General features: G+C 45.2%; 1 long non-coding RNA gene across 1 annotated transcript in view; it reads right to left on the reverse strand.

Annotated features, from left to right (window-relative positions):
- LOC109287638 overlaps window positions 1–18,340 on the reverse strand; it is a 44,713-nt gene extending 26,373 nt beyond the window's left edge. Inside the window, exons 1-2 of the long non-coding RNA XR_002094922.1 lie at window positions 17,969–18,340; window positions 7,695–7,885 (exon numbers count right to left, since the gene is read on the reverse strand). This is a non-coding gene — a long non-coding RNA (uncharacterized LOC109287638). The remainder of the gene's footprint in view (window positions 1–7,694; window positions 7,886–17,968) is intronic.
- Window positions 18,341–18,873: the final 533 nt, after the last annotated feature.

The raw sequence follows: 18,873 nt of genomic DNA on the forward strand, positions 1-18,873 counted from the left end.
ACCCCACCCCCTCCAGCTCCACAACCACCCGCCACTCTCTCCCCCCATGGACACAGAGGGGGAAGCTTGTATCCATCACCCTACGCCGCTGCTCCAGGACCAGCCGCCGCTACCCTCCAATGTAGCGTATTTTTTAAAAGTGCTGGATTTTTGAGAATTCTGGAATTTTGAAAACCGGATTCATGAGGTTATACCATATTTACATATAAAATGTAATATCAAATATTATAAAACAGAATTAATGAGTCAAAGCAAAATTTACAACAACAATGAAGTAAAAAATTAACTAAGTTGTTTTCTTCTCAAAAATGGCACTGGGGCGAACATTTTTTGCACAGTCGCAATTTGGATGAAATGGCAATTTTCAAAAGCAAACTGTTCCCTGGAAACTTTCGTGATCACCTCTGGTTTTTACATTAAATGGTGTTTCTGGCCTGATCGATAATCAGGGTCCTGTATCACTTTTCAGGAGACCTACATTTGCTATTATATGGGGAATCTCAGTTTGAATCCTCATATAGGCTCCAACCCTACAGACTGGGGATCCATCTGGGCTCCTCGGTACTTGCAGTGTGACACGGATTAACAGAAAATTATTTGGAACAATTGCACTCAAAGGGGAGCAGGCCAGATTCCTCAGCTCTACCAAATTTCTTCCCAAATTAATACTTGATTAGGAAGGGCTGGTGCATGAGACAGAGAGAGAGAGAGACACTGTTCTTCAAGTAGCAGAAACTATTTAAAAAATCAGCTTAGAAATGAAGCTTTGGAAGAACTTAATCTGATGTTAAAAAACTACAGAGCTGCTAGAGCCCGGACACAAGGGGATGTGGTCTGGAGCCTGTGACAAAATGAGGGAAATGAAAAAAATATCCTAAAACCCTTCACGCAAGGGAAAGGACTGTACTTGGAAGCCCTGGTAGAGTGAATCGAGTTGGAATGTGACAGGCTGTGAATGTTAATAACTAGACCCTGGGAGGAGATCTGTGTTTGTACTCTGAAGATTTCCTGGTGTGTGGGGGGACCCTGACAGGGGAAGCGGAGAGGCTAACAGTGCACCTCAGTGAAGAGGGACAATGAACATGTCACAACTCGAAGCAGGAGCACAGCTTTGATTGCAAAATAGTAAGCAATGAAAAGCCACTCGAGTTGCAGAGATCCCTGGGTGGGAATTTCTACCTTGTTGCCAGCTACAAAGTGTATGTAGCTTAAAATAGGACAGAGCTAGTAAGACATTGTAGTGAGGTTCGCTGGGTCCAGCTGTTACCCTAGCAGTTCCAGGAGATTATCGAGACAGGTCTGTCCCTCCAGGAAACAGTGATGCCCTGCTCCCACCCCACAGACTATTGGTCATGCCTTGTGTGATGATTACAACAAACACTGTTGCACCAGAGAGAAAAATTCATGTCAGATCTTCCTTTTGCCAACCCAGCAGCTTTTTCCAAGAAGTGGCTGCATCTCTTCCCCCTCATGCTGAGGATGTCACAACACTCATGCAGTGTCAGAATGATGGCTCAGGGCTTTTGCAGAACATGCTGTTTTTGCCAAGAACTCGTTTCCTTTGGAGGCACACAAATGAGCACGCAGTATGTCACATCCTCAATGCACAAAACCCCAGCAGAAAAGCAACAGTACAGTGCTGCTGCAGGAGCCCTTGCTACAGGCAAGGTTGAAACAGGCCACTCTTATTACTTTAGGCTGCTACCATATAGTCTCACATACAACATGCCCCAGAACAAGGTATTACTGTCTTTGTAGTTACTGAGTAGCAGCAGTGAGGGAGCTGAGCCTGCTCATAGTCCTGCTCCCTGTGGATTCCATTCAGATCTTATTTTGCTTTTGTCCTGCTGATGTTTAAGTACAGAAATTAGTGTTACCATCTTTCCCTGCATATAATGTGCACTCCATTTTCCAGCAGTTTTAAAAAGGTGTGCATTGTGTGTATTAAAACATAGTAATTCGTTGTGTTGATACGTACAATATTTAAAAAGGCACCTGGTCATGACTTTAGGATCTCATCAGTTGCCTGCGGGGCTCAGGAATATTTTTTCCCCTGAATCAACCAAATGTATTCTGTTTCTGCATCCTCCCTCTCCCCAAGACTCCCTCCAGAGTATCAGAGATCAGTTAGAGCTGAAACTGAGAATACAGAATCACAGAAAATTAAGGTTGGAAGGGACCTCAGGAGGTCATCTAGTCCAACGCCCTGCTCAAAGCAAGACCATCCCCAACTACATCATTCCAGCTGGGGTTTATCAAGTCAGGCCTTGAAAATCTCCAAGGACCACCTCTCTGGGTAACCTGTTCCAGTGCTTTACCATCCTCCTAGTGAGAAAGTTCTTCCTAATAGCTAACCTAAATTTCCCTTGCTGCAACTTTAGACCATTGCTCCTTGTTCTGTCACCACTAAGAACAGTTTAGCTCCATCCTCTTTCAAACCTCCCTTCAGGTAGTTAAAGGCTGCTATCAAATCCCCCCTCAGTCTTATCTTCTGTAGACTAAATAAACCCAGTTCTCTCAGTCTCTACTTATAAATCATGTGCCCCAGCCCCCAAAACATTTTTGTTGCCTTCTGAACTCTCTCCAACTTGTCCACATCCTTTCTATAGTGGGGGGCCTGAAACTGGACATAGTACTCCAGATGTGGCCTCACCAGGGCACAATAGAGCAAAATAATTCCTTCCCTAGATCTGCTGCCAATGCTCCGACTAATGCAGCCCAGTACTGGGGCTGTGCGAAACAGCACCATCCTGTTTCACCTTGAGTTTTGACATTTTGATGGAACAGTGTTTTGTCTTGAATTTCATTTCAAGTTGAAACAGAAAGGCTGTTTTGAGTTCACTGGGGATGGGGTGTCAGACCAGCTGGGCTGACTCCCCATCCCAACTGCTAGATCACGCCAGGGGCAGGAGGCAACCCAGCTGGGCTGCTTCCCTGACTCCCGCGCTAGATCGCGCCGGGGACAGGAGGTGCCAGCTGGACTGCCCCCCACCCTGGTGCAATCTAACATAGGGGTCGGGGAAGCAGCCCAGGTGGGCTGCCTCACCGCCCACTATCGAATCTTGCACTGGGGATGAGAAGTCAGCCCAGCTGAACTGACTTCCCATCCCCAGCCTATGCTCGAAACGTTTCAACTTTCGAAACATTTCAACCACCTTTGTTTTGTTTCAAGGCTATTTCGAGGGCTTTTGTTTTGTTTCTATTTTGCTGTTTCGACCTCAAATTTGGTTGAAACAGTGTCAAAACAAAACAGCCAGCAAAATTTCGCACAGCCCTAACCAGTATGTTGTTAGCCTTCTTGGCAACAAGGGAACACTCCTGGCTCATATTCCGCTTATTGTCCACTGTAATCCCCAGGTCCTTTTCTGCAGAGCTGCTACTTAGCCAGCCAGTCCCCAGGCTGTAGTGGTGCATGGGATTTTTCTGTCCTCTGCACTTGTCCTTATTGAACCTCATGAGATTTCTTTCACATATTCTCTCAGATACCTTGCTCACATGTCTTCTTACAGGCTCAGGATCAAACATTGTCAGATTTAGGATCAGGAAGGTATCTGTCATCAGTCAAACTGACATGGATTATGGGAGACAAGGGAGGTTCACTTGTCTTCTACACTCAGCATGGGCTGTTGATAAGCTGCTAGGGTCATCCAGGCACTTCTTGTCTCAGCAATTCCAGGGCATTTATACACATGCTTCAGGAGTGGGGTGGGGGGTGCTTTAATTAGAGCTGCTCTGAGAGCCACTCTAATTAAAGCGCCTGCAGCGTCACATGTATCAGTGTCCCCATACTGAAAAATGGCAGCAGGGGCATTTTAACTAAAGCTCGCACAAGCTTTAGTTAAAGTGCCCCCACCACTATTTTTCATTGCGGGGACACTGATACACGTTATGCTGGAGTTTGCTGCAGCACAGTAATTACCACGCTCCAGCAGACTTAATCGAGTCTGCTCTGAAGCAGTGCATCAGAGCAGCCTTGCTGCATGTGTATAGGCACCCCCAGTGTCTCATGGTGACTTCTAAGTTCCTTCTGTTCTTTGCTTGTGACACACTTTAGGATCCTGAGAACCAAAATACTTCAATCTAACTAAAGCTACTAGGCTCAACAGAGCAGTTACTGGATAAAAGTTAATAGCCTGGGACATACAGGTCAGCTAAGAGATCACTTGGTCCTTTCTGGGCTTAAACTATGAACAGATTTCCCATCACAGCATTCTCATTCTTCCATAGGTGGAAAAGCAAATGGCTCTTGCAAAGCCTAATAAACCTGAGATAGAAATCAGTTCTTCAAAGTCAGCTCTGCAACAGAACTCCGTGCTCATTGAAATATCCCTCAAGAAGCTTAAAAATCTGCCTCTCTTGAAGGGGGATTTTTAGTCATTTTTCTTTAGTGCAAACACTGATTTCAGGAATGCAAAAAGGAGATAGAACTAACTGCTTGGGTCTAACACTTATTACAGGGGCAACCCCCTATTAGTGCTCTTAATTGGTTCCCGAAAAACCAGGGGTTAAATGAAACAAGCATTAAGCAAAACTGAAAGTATTTGACAACCCAAGATGGTGACTGCATTTTTAATGACCCAAGATGGTGACCGCGAGCACTATAGCAAAACTCGCTGAGCGCTAAGTGAAAGTGGGTATCAATTTCCAATGAGTGTTATAGCAAAATAGCGCTAAGCAAAACAGCATTAATTGGGGGTTGCCTGTACACCCAAACCACCAATCTGAATCTTCCACTATGAAGGCTTGTGTGTGCCAACAGCATTAACTTGCTGTTTCTCCCAGTGCTCTGGAAGGGAACTGTTTTCTGGTGCCTATAGCTAAATCAAGGATTATTTTTCTCTAGAAAATAATTATAAAGAGTAAGCAAGCGAGTGAGCAAGCGCATTTGCATCTTATCCTATGCAGTTCATCTCTTTCCCTCTCTCTCTCTCTCTCTCTCGCTCTTTTTAATTTTTTAAATACTTGCTACAATACTGTCCGAGCGAACTGAAGATAACCGAGTTATAAATTTGATTCGGAAGCTGACCATGAGATTTATTCCTGGGCTTGACAGCACCATCATAACCTGAATGCTATGTCAGGCACTTCGAAAGCAGGGATGATGACTCCATTGCATTGCAGACGAAAGATTCCCAGAAAAAAATCATTCATAATTGCATATGAAATCGTGAAAGGATATTGCAAAGTAAGAGGTTCCTCTGATATTGCAATGACAACAAGATCATCTTCATTACAAAGACTCTGCTTTCCTTAAAAAAAAAAAAAATAGTGGGATACCACCATGTGCTAGCTGTCCTGCAGGAAAATTCTACTGGAGTAAGGTAGTTTAACTTTTACTCTTTGTCTGTGATTAAACTTGCCTTACAGAAATAACTAAAGCACCCTATCTCCTATCTCTGCAAGGGTCTTACTGAGTTAATAACCTACTTCAGTTTCCTAGTGAAGATAGTCACTGTTCCAGCTAATAAGAATGTATTTGATCAGTAGCTTAAGTTGGGAGCTAAAGGTAGGAGACACATTAAGCTTTTATGCCCTGATTTACTAAATGAAAATGAGCTTGATGCACTGTAGTTTTGGGTAGGACGCAAGGATCAGGCACGAACAAACTTTTTCAAAGGACTCCTTGGACCAGAACAAAATGCCATGAATCAAGACAGATGTTAACGGGGATGAGCAAGGGCAATAACACTGCTCAGATCCAAGGGTGACTAGCAGGGTTTTGTGGTGCCTGGAAATGAGAGAGAGAAAGAGAGGTCAGATTTACAGCCTGCTGACATGCAGAGTCCCAGCACCAGAACAGAAGGTCTTGCAAGTTACATGTGAGGTGCTTTCCTCTGTGTCTGCCTGGGACTGGAATAATAGGACAGATGTTCTGTCAATGCAAACTACCCATGCATATAATTGATTACAGCTAGTCCTGCTTATGTAACAGAGTAACGGGAAGACAGGAGAAGAGGACCAACATGGTGCCTCTGCAGCAGTACCCTAAGCACTTTATTCCCCAAGGCCAGGAAAAACAAAGTTCTTCGCAAGTGTAACTAGGATTATAACCTGTCAAATAGTAACATTCCTTCCAGCACGCAAGACCCCATCTCCAATAAAGCACACTTCCTCTTGGATGCTCAGGCAGTACGTGGAATTAGGCCAAACATAAAACTCATTGCTCTAGAGACTCATGTACTAATGAGATAGACTATTCTTACCCACTCAGGAAGAATGCAAACCGAACAAACAAGTGCAGAGCTCAGCCTTATCACTGCATGCAGACTGTAGGTTTTTGAGGAGGTTCCTTCCAGTAATTAGTCATGTTTTAACCAAGGGTCTTTATTTACAAATGGACAGAACTACAGACGTGGCTGAGCTGACCCAACCACCTCCCCGATTCACACACAAAGGACGTACCCAGCACTGCGGTCCTACTCATACTCCCACCCCCCTTGGTTCTGGGTATGGAAATTTGGCAGCAGGAGAGCAGTGACAGTGTTAACTGCCACCAGAGCTATGGCAAATTAACACTGCCACCGCTCCCCACCACCAAATTCCCAGACCTGTGGGAAGCACCATGGAAGACATAGCTCCCCAGCCTGAGAAGCACTGGTTTAAGAGATGAGTTTATATATAGATATACAAGAAGACTACGTAACCCAGCGGTGCTCAACTCCCAGCTCTCAGATCTACCCATGTCACTCCACCTGCAGACTCCCCATGGGTCCAAAAATTTGGTGGTGGAGGAGTGGTGGCAGCATCAATTGCTGCTTCCCCTGCTGCCAAATTGCCAGACCAGTGGGGAACCCTGAGGGCTGGATCGCAGCCCAGAGCCCAATCCCAATATCCAGGGCAGGGTAGGAGCAGCGCTGGCTCTGATCCTGGCATTAGGGGGAAGTACCAGGGCCTGACACTGGCACAGGAGGCAAACACGAAATAAATTAGAGTTAAAACATTTAACACATTTTAAAATGGGCTGTTTTAAATTGACCCAATATATTCAACTCCACAGACAAAACATCAAATTTCTGTGAATGGAAAATCTAATTCAGGATGGGGAAGAGTTTGTTTTTTTTTTTACTTCTCCTTTTTTGTATCTCATTGTAAGTCCTCCTGAGGCAGGGAAACAGTTTCTCATCTAGCCAGTGGCAGCTACATTAGGCTACAGAACAAGGGGAAACAGCAGAAAGGCAACAGCTAATCCCAAAATGGAGGCTGGCAGCAACTGTTAGATCACACAGGGTAAAAACAGATGTTGGATCTCTCTTGGGACAAAGCCTTTTGTCCTGGGCTCTTAAAGACATGCAAGCCCATTGTCCCTCTGTGGTTAAAAGCAGACATCAGGGTTTAGAGTCTGACTGTCCCAGGCTTTTGACTCAGCATAAAAACTGGCTTATTTATGCAGGACAATCACAGTTTGAATGGTAACTAATTAGAATTAACCCTGACTGCCCCAGGAAAAAAAAGCATTATGTTGGATACTTCAGGTACTTAAAATGGGACAATGGGTTTGTATGTATGTAGGATCCCAGGATAGCAGGCAATGGTCAGGGAGAAATTCAACATAATTTTTACCCTTTATGTACCTAATTCAAGTTAATTGTCATTGATTTCAGGGACAAGCTATATGTGAAAAGGGATATGTTGCTTCCAGGTTTTCACTTGGATCAGTCAGAACCACCTCAAATGTGAGGTCTGTTTTTACCTACTGGAGATTAGTTGTTTCCTTTCAGGTTTCCCCTCCCCAAAGATCTTGACTCCATTGGATTCAGCATGGAATTTCACTGCACAGCTGCTTGGACTCCAGGAAGAGCAGGGGAAGAAAGTCTGGCACCAAGGATCCCTTTCCCCAAGATGATCTGATAGGAGTCAGCTGTGCTGGCTCTAGGATTACTGTGTACTGAAGAAAATACAGAAAGTAAACCCTCAGGGAGCCACTGCCCAGCTGTGATGTTGTTAAAGTGGAATGTGTTCTTTCAGCTGATGCCCAGCAAGTACAGTGTGTCTACATACACCCCAAGGTTTCCTGTATTGGAGCTGCCTTAAGGAACCTTGGAGCAATTTGACTGGCTGCTGTTGGGGTTCAACTGTGGCCTTAAGGAAGTAGGTTTGAGGTATGTACCCTTAGACAAGCTGACTCCAGTCCAGAGCACTCTACCCAATGAAGGGGACAGAAGCCTCTTCTTGTGTCACACCTGCCTTGGCAAAAATTGCCAGAGGAAGCTTCTCTCAAACTCAGGACAGAAGTTAGCCATCATGGCTAACAAGTCAAATTACTTAACTGAATAGACATGGAGTAGTTCTAGTGAGCATTTTCAGTTGTTTGTTACAAACCTTCTCCAAACAAGGCTGCAGATTTTCCTACCCACTATATCAGAACAGAATATGTCTCCTGCTTACTCCAAAATGCATATAATATCATGCCACATTTCCTCTGTCATTCTCCAAGCACTTTATAAACCTGGGAAAGCCCTGTCATACCCAGCACACATACCAGGTAACTGAGGCACAGAGATATGGGATACATGTTGCTCATGCTATTTAGGGGGCGGAGTGCCCCAAGCTGGCCCTTTAGGGGTGCACCGATAGAGATTTTTTGGGCCAATACTGATGGCCGAGTTTTAACAAGCCATACTGGTCGCTACCAATCCTCCAATTGCTGATATGCAGCCAGGCAGCTTGGGGAGCAGCGTTGGCCTGGTAAGATTGTTGTGGGGGAAGAGGCGAGGGAAGGGGTGCAGGGGAAGCAGATCGAGGCCCCTGTGGTGAGGGACAGAGTGGGGACTGGGGCAGAGGCAGGCACTAACCATCCGGGGAAAAGTGCAGGAAGCCGCGACCGGCTCACCTGGAGGACATGGAAGGTGGGCTGTTTCTGCCACTGCACACACCCCAGGAGGGCATGTACCCATGGATCTGTGAGTGGGGTGAGAGTGGGCTGCCGCTGCAGGCTGTGGTGTGCACCCCACCCACAACAGATGCATCAGCCAGACCCAACTGCTCTCCATGCTGCTGGGCTGCACTTTTGGCTGCCTGTGTGCTGCGCTGTGGCTGTGTGCATTCACAGGGCATTTATCAGCCACATGAGCCAAAAAAAGCCAATTGCCAATATTCTTTATATCAATGCTGATCCAATGAGACCAACGTATTAGTGCACCTCTATGGCCCACTCCATCTATATCATATTTTGCAACCCATCTTTGCCTTCTGTGCTTGGCTTTAGTTACAGGCAGTTGAGAGTGTGGAAGGGCTGCTCAGAAGTAGGAGGCTGCATTGCTGCAGGACTTTGAGATTGTAGTCTGCAAACCCAGGTGAGACTGGAAAACACTGGAGATGGGAACAGACTAAGGAATACTTGATCTCAGGCTTTAACACACGGAGCTTCCAGAGGCAGGATGGACAGCTGCTTGGCTGAAGCACTAACATTTATGGTTGATGTGCAGATGTTGAATGTAGCTGTGTATAGTAGCACAAATAAGCCTATAGGTGTGCCCTGTTGCACATGATAAATTCCAGCTATTTTGCCCAGGGCACACCCAGCTTCTATCTACACACAAACCCACTCTCATACAAATTAAGTTATACTTTCAGAAACCAGCTGGAGGTCAGCTTTGCAAAGGAAGCAGGTTAGCAACTGAAGTGAGAGCAGTGAGATGCTAAATATAGAGTCCTTCAGGCTCTCTCAATTCCTTGCAGGTGATCAGAAAGAACAGACAGGTCCTTCCACACCGACTGGAAAAGAACTATGCAGACTCAACTTAGTACAGGGATAATCGCTCCAGAAGTCCCAAGTAATTTTGCACTGCCCAGTGTATGAGAGAGAACACAGGTTGGGTATGGCTTTCCAATGCAGCTGTTCACACCCAATCGCAGCTAACTGCTGTAAAGGCATCCCTTTAGTGACAGGTGTAAATTCAGGTGGCAAACCAACTGCAGAGCAAGTAACACGACCCAGGTCTCCCACCTGCCATTTTATCTGCTGGACAGGTATGTGAACTGCTAGGATAAAACTGCAGCATGGGAAGAATTTGGTCACTTTTGCATTTAAAAAGGCACTTAGTAAAACAGCTCAAGAATAACACCTCTTTAATGCTAACATTTAGTGGCTAGTATATTTGGATACCTTCTTAGCATTAAATTCTAATCTATGCTTTAGACAGCTACAAATTACACAAATCTGGGCATATCCCCCCTTCCACTGGCAGAAGGAAGCATTACACATGTGAACAGGAAACAATGGTTAATGCGATTCATTGCTGCAAGTGCACTTAAGCCAGTTTTGCAAGTCAAAGATAACATCAGCTGGCAAGCAAATAAAAATACTCAAACATGATTTGCAAATGGCACTGCTGAAAATACATGAATTGATCCATTTTCAGTAGAATGAAAGATGTCAACAGTCCTTAATCCATTCTGTCATGTTGGAGAAGAGTCACTAATCCATTCTGCATGTCCATAAACAGAGGCCCCTACACATTGATTTCAGGGCATTGAACTTCCATACTGATAACCCTTGGAGGCCAAATAGGCTTTTACCACAGCGATATAGTTAGAACAACTAATCATCTTCTGATAGCGTTGTATTGACAGTGAAAACATTAGAGAAACCAGCTAGGGTAAGTCATACCCACTCTTGGCAGCTCTGCCAGTATGTCCATTGCAAAATCCCGATTTTCTCGTACTGGGTGCAGGGGTACAAGCTCTCTTTAAGGCACATTAACATGCTTTAACCAAAGGTTATGAAAAAGTCTGAACACTGAATTTGCAAAAACTAACCTTCCTTCCCAAAAGCCATATGCCAGCTAGAGACAGATTTATGGGATTTTCTTCAAAAAGGAAGACGACACATTTCATGTTCCTATGGACAGGTCCATCCAGTTTGAAGCTCTTATCTGGCAACTTGATCTATATGGGCAGATCTTGTGTAAAGACCCTTTGACTTTAGCAAGACTGTTTAGGGCCACCTGCATCAGGCAATTTGCAGGATCTAAACAAGTAAATACTCCCCTGAATATTTGACTTGTGAAATTCACTGTCTGCTGTCCAGCCTGTATCCAGAACTAGCTTTAGGTTTGGGGGATTTTATGAAACAGTGTGGGGGTCCCAGTGGCTACAGGGTGGAATGGTCAAAATCAGGATGTATGCCACTGTATGGGAAATAAACGAACTTGATGTAAGGTGCTTACAAAATTGTGGATCCCAAATGATCTCGCATCATGGAGTGGCTGGGTGCCTACAGGAGGCTGCTGGTGAGGGAAGAGAAATGCAAGATCCTACACACCTAGCACCTGCAAATAATTATACTGTGCCTAGGTAAAGGAACAGACACTTTCACTTCAAAATGCACCAGACAGCACAACATGAAAACACCTCAATAGGGAGTTTACCACCTATCCCACCAGGTAAGGGGTGGAGTGGCAGGGGGGGAAGTAGCAATGTGTTTATCTAGCACACAGCTCAGTCAGATCACTTTGAGAGCAAGAATTTATTCCAGTCTCAAAATTTAGTCCTAACTCCATTTGAGTTGCCCAAGTATTTCCCGAAGACTTGGATGCCCTAGAGCAGGGGTTTCCAACTGGCGGTACGTATACCCCTGGGGGTACTTTGGAAGGCCCCAGAGGGTATGCAGCAGCGGCGCAGAGAAGCCAGCCGTGCTGCTGGTTTAGCTGCTGTGGGGGGGAATCTTCCCACTTGCTGACCAGCTGCCAGGGGACCCTCCCCTCGACTGGCCACCAGGGGACTTCCTGCTTCTCAACTGGTGGCTGCAGTGGCCGGGGGAGCCCTGACCAAAAAAGGTTGAAGACCCCTGCCCTAGAGCAAACCCTATTGCAAGTGGAAGCGCATGCATTTTGTTGAAGGGATTCCCTTCAAAGCAAAGCAGACAGAAGACCTTGTGTCTGCTAGGGCTTTGCAAAATTTCACCAGCTGTTTTGTTTCGACTCATTTCAAGCTGAAAACAGCAAAATCAAAACAAAATGAAGGACTTTGAAACAGCCTTGAAACAAAATGAAGGCAATCAATGTTTAGGAATGTTTCGAGTTTTGAAGCAGCCCAGCTGAGTTCCTTTCCCCAGCCTGATCATAACTGTGGACTGGGGAACTCAGCTGGGCTGAGTTCTCTTTCCCAGCCCATTGAAACTGTTTCAATGAAACAGAACAGTATTTTCAAAATGAAACAAAACTCAAAATGAAACAAAACACTGTTCCATGGAAATGGATGTCGAAGCAGAACGCTGCCGATTCACACAGTCCTAACCTTTGCCATACCATTGGATCCATGCTGGTCTAACAGCTATACTAGCCCAGCTTCCCTCAAGTCCAGTCCTATTCTGCTCTTGCTTTTGCAGCAGCCATGGATTTGAACAGCACAGCAGCACTGCCCTGCTCTTTTTTGAAGTCACCTACAGCAAGTCCACAAAGGGCACAGAGAAACCACCACCAACATGGTGCTTGACTACACTACCTCTTCCTTGACCCAGTGCTCAGGGATGTATCCTTTTGCATTTCTAAGTCAATGATACTGGATGCCAGGGAGAGTATAAATAGGGGGAAGGTCATTCTAGATGCATCCTGTTTGCATGCTCTCCCTCTAAAGCAGGGGTGGACAATCTGCAGCATGGGTGCCACAAGTTACCTAGGGAGTCTTTGTACATGGCCCATAGCAGACTGGAGTGAGGCCAGGCACCATAGTTGCAGACAGGGCAGGGAACAGAAAGCTGAGCAGATCAAGTAGAGAAGGGGATCAGACACACACACCTGTGAGGGTGCAGGGCTAACTTTTTTTTTTTAAATAACCATTCCACAAGAATGGCCCCTGCTTCTCCAAAGCATCTGCTATTGCCACTGTTAAATGAGAAACTAGACTAGATGGACCTTAGTGTAACCTAGTATGTCACTGCTTGTTCTTAAAGACGCACACAAACACATCCCCTCACCCAGAACACAGAAGCAGACACATGGCAGCTTTAAGATAGTACAATATGGCAACTCATTTTGGAAAGTGTCCCTCAGGAAAATGTCACCCAAAGCACACATAACGGAGCAGAAGTAATTGTTCAGATGCCATTGTAGGCAAAGACCCAACACCATCCTTCACAGGGTTGCCATGACAGTTTTTGCCTCAGCAGCCTCTTGCACACAATGCTCTGAAAGAAGCAGACAACTGAAAGACGGGCAGACTCCTCTGCTCATTACCCACAGATAACTCCATTTAGCTCACCTTGGTGCTCCAATGCCACATGTTCTGTCTACTACCACCCCCTGCCAATCATCTCTAGGGCCCACTGTGTTATGTGCAGGCACTATAAAAGGGACCCAAGTGATGTCCTTTCAGAGACTGCTCCTATCTTTAGATCCTAAAAGGGAAATAAAAAAAAAAAAAGTTATTGCAACTAAAAGCCACCCCCCTCTCCCCAGCAATTAAAACTTATTCAACCTCCTTGATGCCTCGACTTACATGTACCATGTAAGCTGTAAAAAATGCCTGAATCAATAGTGACTTTTTTTTGTAGCACCTAGAAACACGATAGCATAGTCCCTCTTCCTCATCACTGAGGCTTGGATACTTGAGCAGACCAGAACCATCCTAAGCAGGAGACAAACAAGAGACCCCATGCACCAGACAGGATGAGCATTGTTAGCTGCATACAATTAAGACCTTGCACAAACATGCTGCTTAGAATGGATGTGATGTATCAACAGCACGCAGGTTGGCTAGCATGGATTTATTATGCTGCTAAAGCCTGCAGCAGGGCAGTTCCATAGCCTGGATTAGGTCTCAGGCAGATACCACACTAAAAATTCAACAGATGAGTTTCCTGTTTGGTTTGAAGTGGCCGTACAAGTCATGTGTTACAAATTCAGTAGGTTATCTTCCTTACCATGTAGGATATCTTCTTATCTCAGGGTTAAAAGCCCCAGCCTTGCAAACCAGGGTTAAGACTTTGAAGCTCACTGTAGTCCTTTCCAGCCCCACTTTTCTATGATCCTACAAACAAACACTTACCTAGGCTGGTCAAGTCAGGGAAGCTTCTGCTTCAAATCTCACCATAGTCCCTTTCAGTCCTATTTCCCATGATCATGCAGAGCAGCACAAACTGGAGTCAGGGTGTTAAGTCATTAAGGAGCAGGCTTCTCCCTCCCACCACACATGCACTAAACACCAGTTACACGATACATGAAATCCATGTTGCCATACAATGCTGCACATGTGTACGTGAGGTGACTCCAAAGTAAATAGTGCATCCAACCCATTCTCTAAAGCTGCCAATTTTCAGAATACAAAATTCTTCAGCTGAAAGGTAACTGTACCATGACACTGCTGCATGCATTACCAATTAAAGGAGACAAAAAAACTCTAGGGGTAGAGGTGATATCTTTTATTTATTATTGATTAAAAGAACCCAGAGATCTCATTTTAGGTTAAAAATCAAGTTAAAACTATTCCAAATACGTGCTCACCCCCTAGCGGAGAAAGTGTGGTGCCACACTAAACAAGTTCTTAAAATACTTTACAGGCAGCCAGGCAAAAGTACTCACACCCTCAAGGCATTGCTTTTCATTAGAAAGGGTCCCCATTTGCCTCAAGCACATTATGTCCATATATAAAGATCAGAAGTGCATGTGGTGTATCAATTTGCTCTGTGGGACCTGTGGTGCTGAAGGCCTCCACACAGCTCATGCTCCTTGTATGGCAGACATTAAAAAAAATTACAGGACAGAAGTCAGATCCAAGAGTTGAATTTTATTCATGTGGTTCAAGGCATTTAGGCAAATTGCTTCCTATAGGAAGAGAGACTGCATCCAGTGACAGTCAAGCTGAAGTGTAGTTATGGTAGCCTCACCATAATACCAAGAGATCTTCCAGTCCAAGCCACCTAGAAACAAATAACTAGGACACTCAACCACCAGCACACCATTCAAAAGGCTTCACACCTACAAGTTAGAGCAGTACAGAGTACACTGTAAGCAATGAAGCAAACTGCATAAATATAAATCAGCTAATGGCACACTTGCAAGTTGTCAATTGCTGCTTGATTAAACTGATGCAGATTTCATACCGTAGACATTACAAGGATATTGCTTAGCAGATGTGCGTGAGACAAGGATGTAAGATTCAGAAGTGGCGCATGCTCTCTGGACAAGTGCAAATGCAGTATATTTCACTGGAGAGGAAGTTTTGATGAGCTGCTGGCCAGCTTTACAGAAGAGCAAGCAAGTCGTTCCCATGCCCAGATGGTCCATTAAATTTAGTAATCTGCAAACAAAGGCAGCCTTAGCAACTGACAGGCTGCCCATCACAGTGGACAGTGCCTAGCTCAAGATGGTCTGGTCCTTAATGGAGTGTAGAGATGAGACTGAACTCAGACAATTGCCAGGCAAAGGTAAAAAACAAAACAACTTCTTACTTTAGGCAAAGACAGCAGCTTCCAGATGATGTTGATCAGATGAGTTATTCAGCAACATTAGAAAAAGCAATTAAAAGTGTAAAAGGTTAATGAAGTCTTTGCATGTCCTTTATTCATGCTATAATTTGACAAGCTACCAACTAAAGAGGGAGAGACTGGAGGTCTCAATAAAATAACTTTCAAGTGAAGTTACTTTCCAAGTCCTTCCTTCTTTCTTGTTGCTGTGTGTTCATACTGGTTTGTTATTTTGAAGCTGAGTTACTGAGAAATCAGTATGTGCCTAAACTTTAATTAAATATTTACTTTGGCTTATAAGGAAGAAAGAGACTTGCTTGGTGTAGCTTTTAATTTTACAACAGGCACCAAACTAACTCTTTTGTAAAGAACTATATCATACTGTATGCTGCTTAGGAGGGAAAGTGCCTGAAATCTTTCAATGATTATTTTAGACTTGTAACCTCAATTTGGAAGTGAAGACTTACAGATTACAAGGAATTCTGCTGCTTCATGCTCCAAGTCTTCCTTTTTACCAAAGGTCTAAAGAGATTACATAAAACATTGGTTTTATATTGTACTTTAATAGTTACTGGTATGTTGTAAGTTATAACACTGGAGAGTCATCTATTTGTACCTGTTTTTGACATGTGCTTTGTTGCACAAGCAAGCAGAATGAATGCAGGTTGGTTTGTACTGAGAAGAGCAGCATTTACCAGAACAAAAAAAAGAAGTCTGAAAAGGCATGGAAAGACCTTCATAGAGTAGGTTTATGCCCAGCAGCATGTATGTGAAAGTTTCACTAACTGCAGTCTAAGACTATTATTCTAACATTAAAAGTTTTCCTAGAGAAAGTAAACCACCACAATCTTGTACTTAACAAAAATGCTGAGATACAGCTGAATTAAGTTACCCAGGAAATAACCTTCATTAAACAGCCGCTTTCTGGTCAACAGGCTTTTATCTTCACACAATGGAGCCCCTGAACAAGAAAGCATGGAAAGTGTTACAGGCTATTCACAGAACATTTAAAAATTATTTATTGGGGCATACTCTTTTTATTTTGCTTAGTTGCCTTTTCAGGTATACTAATGAAATAATCACTTCTGTTGCAAGCTCCAGATTACATGATGATTGGCAAGGGGGTGGAGCAGGGCAAATCACACACAACACAGGCTTTGAGGTGTGTCTGCTTCTAAAGCTTCACAATTCACTATTTTTCCATTTTATAAGCAAAGCAAAACATGTTGTTACACTCCTGTTTACATAAGAATATGGCCAACTCTCACCCTTTAATCTAGAAAGACCAGTGGTCCACAACAATCATACGCTATCTATTACTGTTACGTTTTATTAGAAGAGAACCACCACTTTATTAACATGTATCAGGCCAATTGCTCTAAAGAGGATGCCTAAGTTATGAGAGGTCCCCAAACCCTGTTCTACTCAATGGAAAGAGACAGCTCTCTGCAGCCACAGCTCAAGCAACACAAAGCTTGTGTCAGTAGAAACTAGTCAACAGGGTCAGACTGACAGACTAGATTAAAATTAAGAAATACAGTTTGTTTCCCCAATACTGGGATGCTCTTTGGTACTTATTACCACCCTCAAGAGGAATCAAATGCCTACAGGCAATTAAGTCTTGAAAACCAGCTGGGGTTTCCTCAGAGGAATGCCTACATGCCTAATTGTTGGCACCTCTGTGAGCTCTGGTGTCAGAGTTTTAATAGCAAGTCTGCCAGCTCCACTGACACCTGGTAATTTGTTACATTGCTCCTGCAAACATGCTGCCCTCCTAGGTCTCCTTGATTGTTCCACTGTCTGGCTGAAGTGGCATCAAGTGAGACAACACTGAGGTGGGGTGAGATGGGATACGATACGAGCTGGAGCTTTCCACAACTATTAACAGCCAGACTGGAAATGCAGAAGACATAGATGGAGGGTAGTCCTTTCTACTGGTCATTTGCAGCAACAACTGTTTTACTTTAACATCTACTGAAGATTCAGGGAAGGCTTGAACTGTGGCTACAAGCCTATGAGTACACTTTTGAAGATAATTCTTTGTAAAGATTTTGGGGGCCGAGGGACAAACACTCTCAGAATCAGGCCCTCAAAGACGAGCATTTGAGAAACAGGACCCCCATTAACGCTTTGTTTTCCTGGCTATCTCCTTCAGCACAGGATTATCTTGTTTAGAATAACTCTTCCCCCCCACCCCATTACCTACATCAGGGATTAGCAACTTCAATTTGTAAAATGCTGGCATGCTAGGAGCAGATGGTGGGGCAGCCTGAGGGGCCCAATCCCTGTCGTTGCCATGTAGCCCTGGCCTCCCCCACCATCATCCACCCAGAGGTGTGCAGCCAAGCAAGATGCCATTGCTGGGGGTTGCCTACCCCTGACCTACATCTTACTGGGGACTAACCTCCCTAATTAAGCTCCTGTGGAGCGTACACCTCCCATGACCTTTCAAGCAATGACTCACCACTTTCATAAAGGAGTCGCTAGACCATCCACGTGGTTATACACCCCTCTTAAGGCAAGCATCATGCTTTTACCTATGTATTGTATAGATTTATTACTTACTGGTGCCAAGATTGGTCTGACTATTACCCCAGATAGAAAAAAATAAAGGATAAGAGGCGCAGCAAGCGGGCGCAGACGAACCTAAACGGGGAAGAGGAGACAAGGAGGGTTTGTAGCGCCAGGACACCGCGAGGAGCCACCCCCCAGGGGAAGGGAGGGGGTGTAGGCAGCATCATACATGACCACCGCAGCCTCTGCCGTGCTCACACCTGCTGCTGCCCGCGGCCCGCCCAGGGCCGCCTGGGTTGCTGTAGGGCGCGGGCGGGGCTGGCTAGTACAAGGCGGCGCCAGCGCGCGGCCACACAGCAGCGCCCGCCCAGGCCCAGGACCGCGGATAACACCCCCGGGCCCAGAGCCGGGACTTACCTCAGGCCAGCATTGGCCTCATGGACTCTCGCGGCAGGAAGCGGAAACCACCTAGCAAGACAACGCCCCGGAAGTAGCAACATCCCGACCGGAACAAATAGGGAGAAACGTAGAGAAAGACTGGCTGGCGGCTAGAGCGTCGCCGTGGCCTCAATCGTCAAGAACGGCCCCGCCCCCGCGCCTTAAAGGGCCAGCAGCGCCCGGTTGCCATGGAAACGGACTCTTAGGGCATTAAAGCTATTGAGCTATAACGTCGCTGTGTCCACGCCATGCAAACGCTGCAGCCGCCGTCCAACTGCCCAGTTCCCGGCCAAAGTCCTTAAAGCAAAAGCGAGATGGTGCAGGTGCCCCAGGCCTGTGGACCGCAGCAGGCAGGACAAGGACAAGGCCAGGGACAGAGACAGAGACAGGCGTCCTCGGGCTCATGACACAACTGAGTCCCGACAGCCGCGTCTTAAGTTGAAACGTCACAGTTCGGAACCGATTTCCCCATAGGAGCAATGTCATCAATGGGGGATTGGTTCCTGAAACAAAGCCCG

This window comes from Gavialis gangeticus, unplaced genomic scaffold (genome assembly GCF_001723915.1).
Source record: "Gavialis gangeticus isolate Ggan-Ray unplaced genomic scaffold, GavGan_comp1, whole genome shotgun sequence".
In the NCBI taxonomy this organism is placed as follows: domain Eukaryota; kingdom Metazoa; phylum Chordata; order Crocodylia; family Gavialidae; genus Gavialis; species Gavialis gangeticus.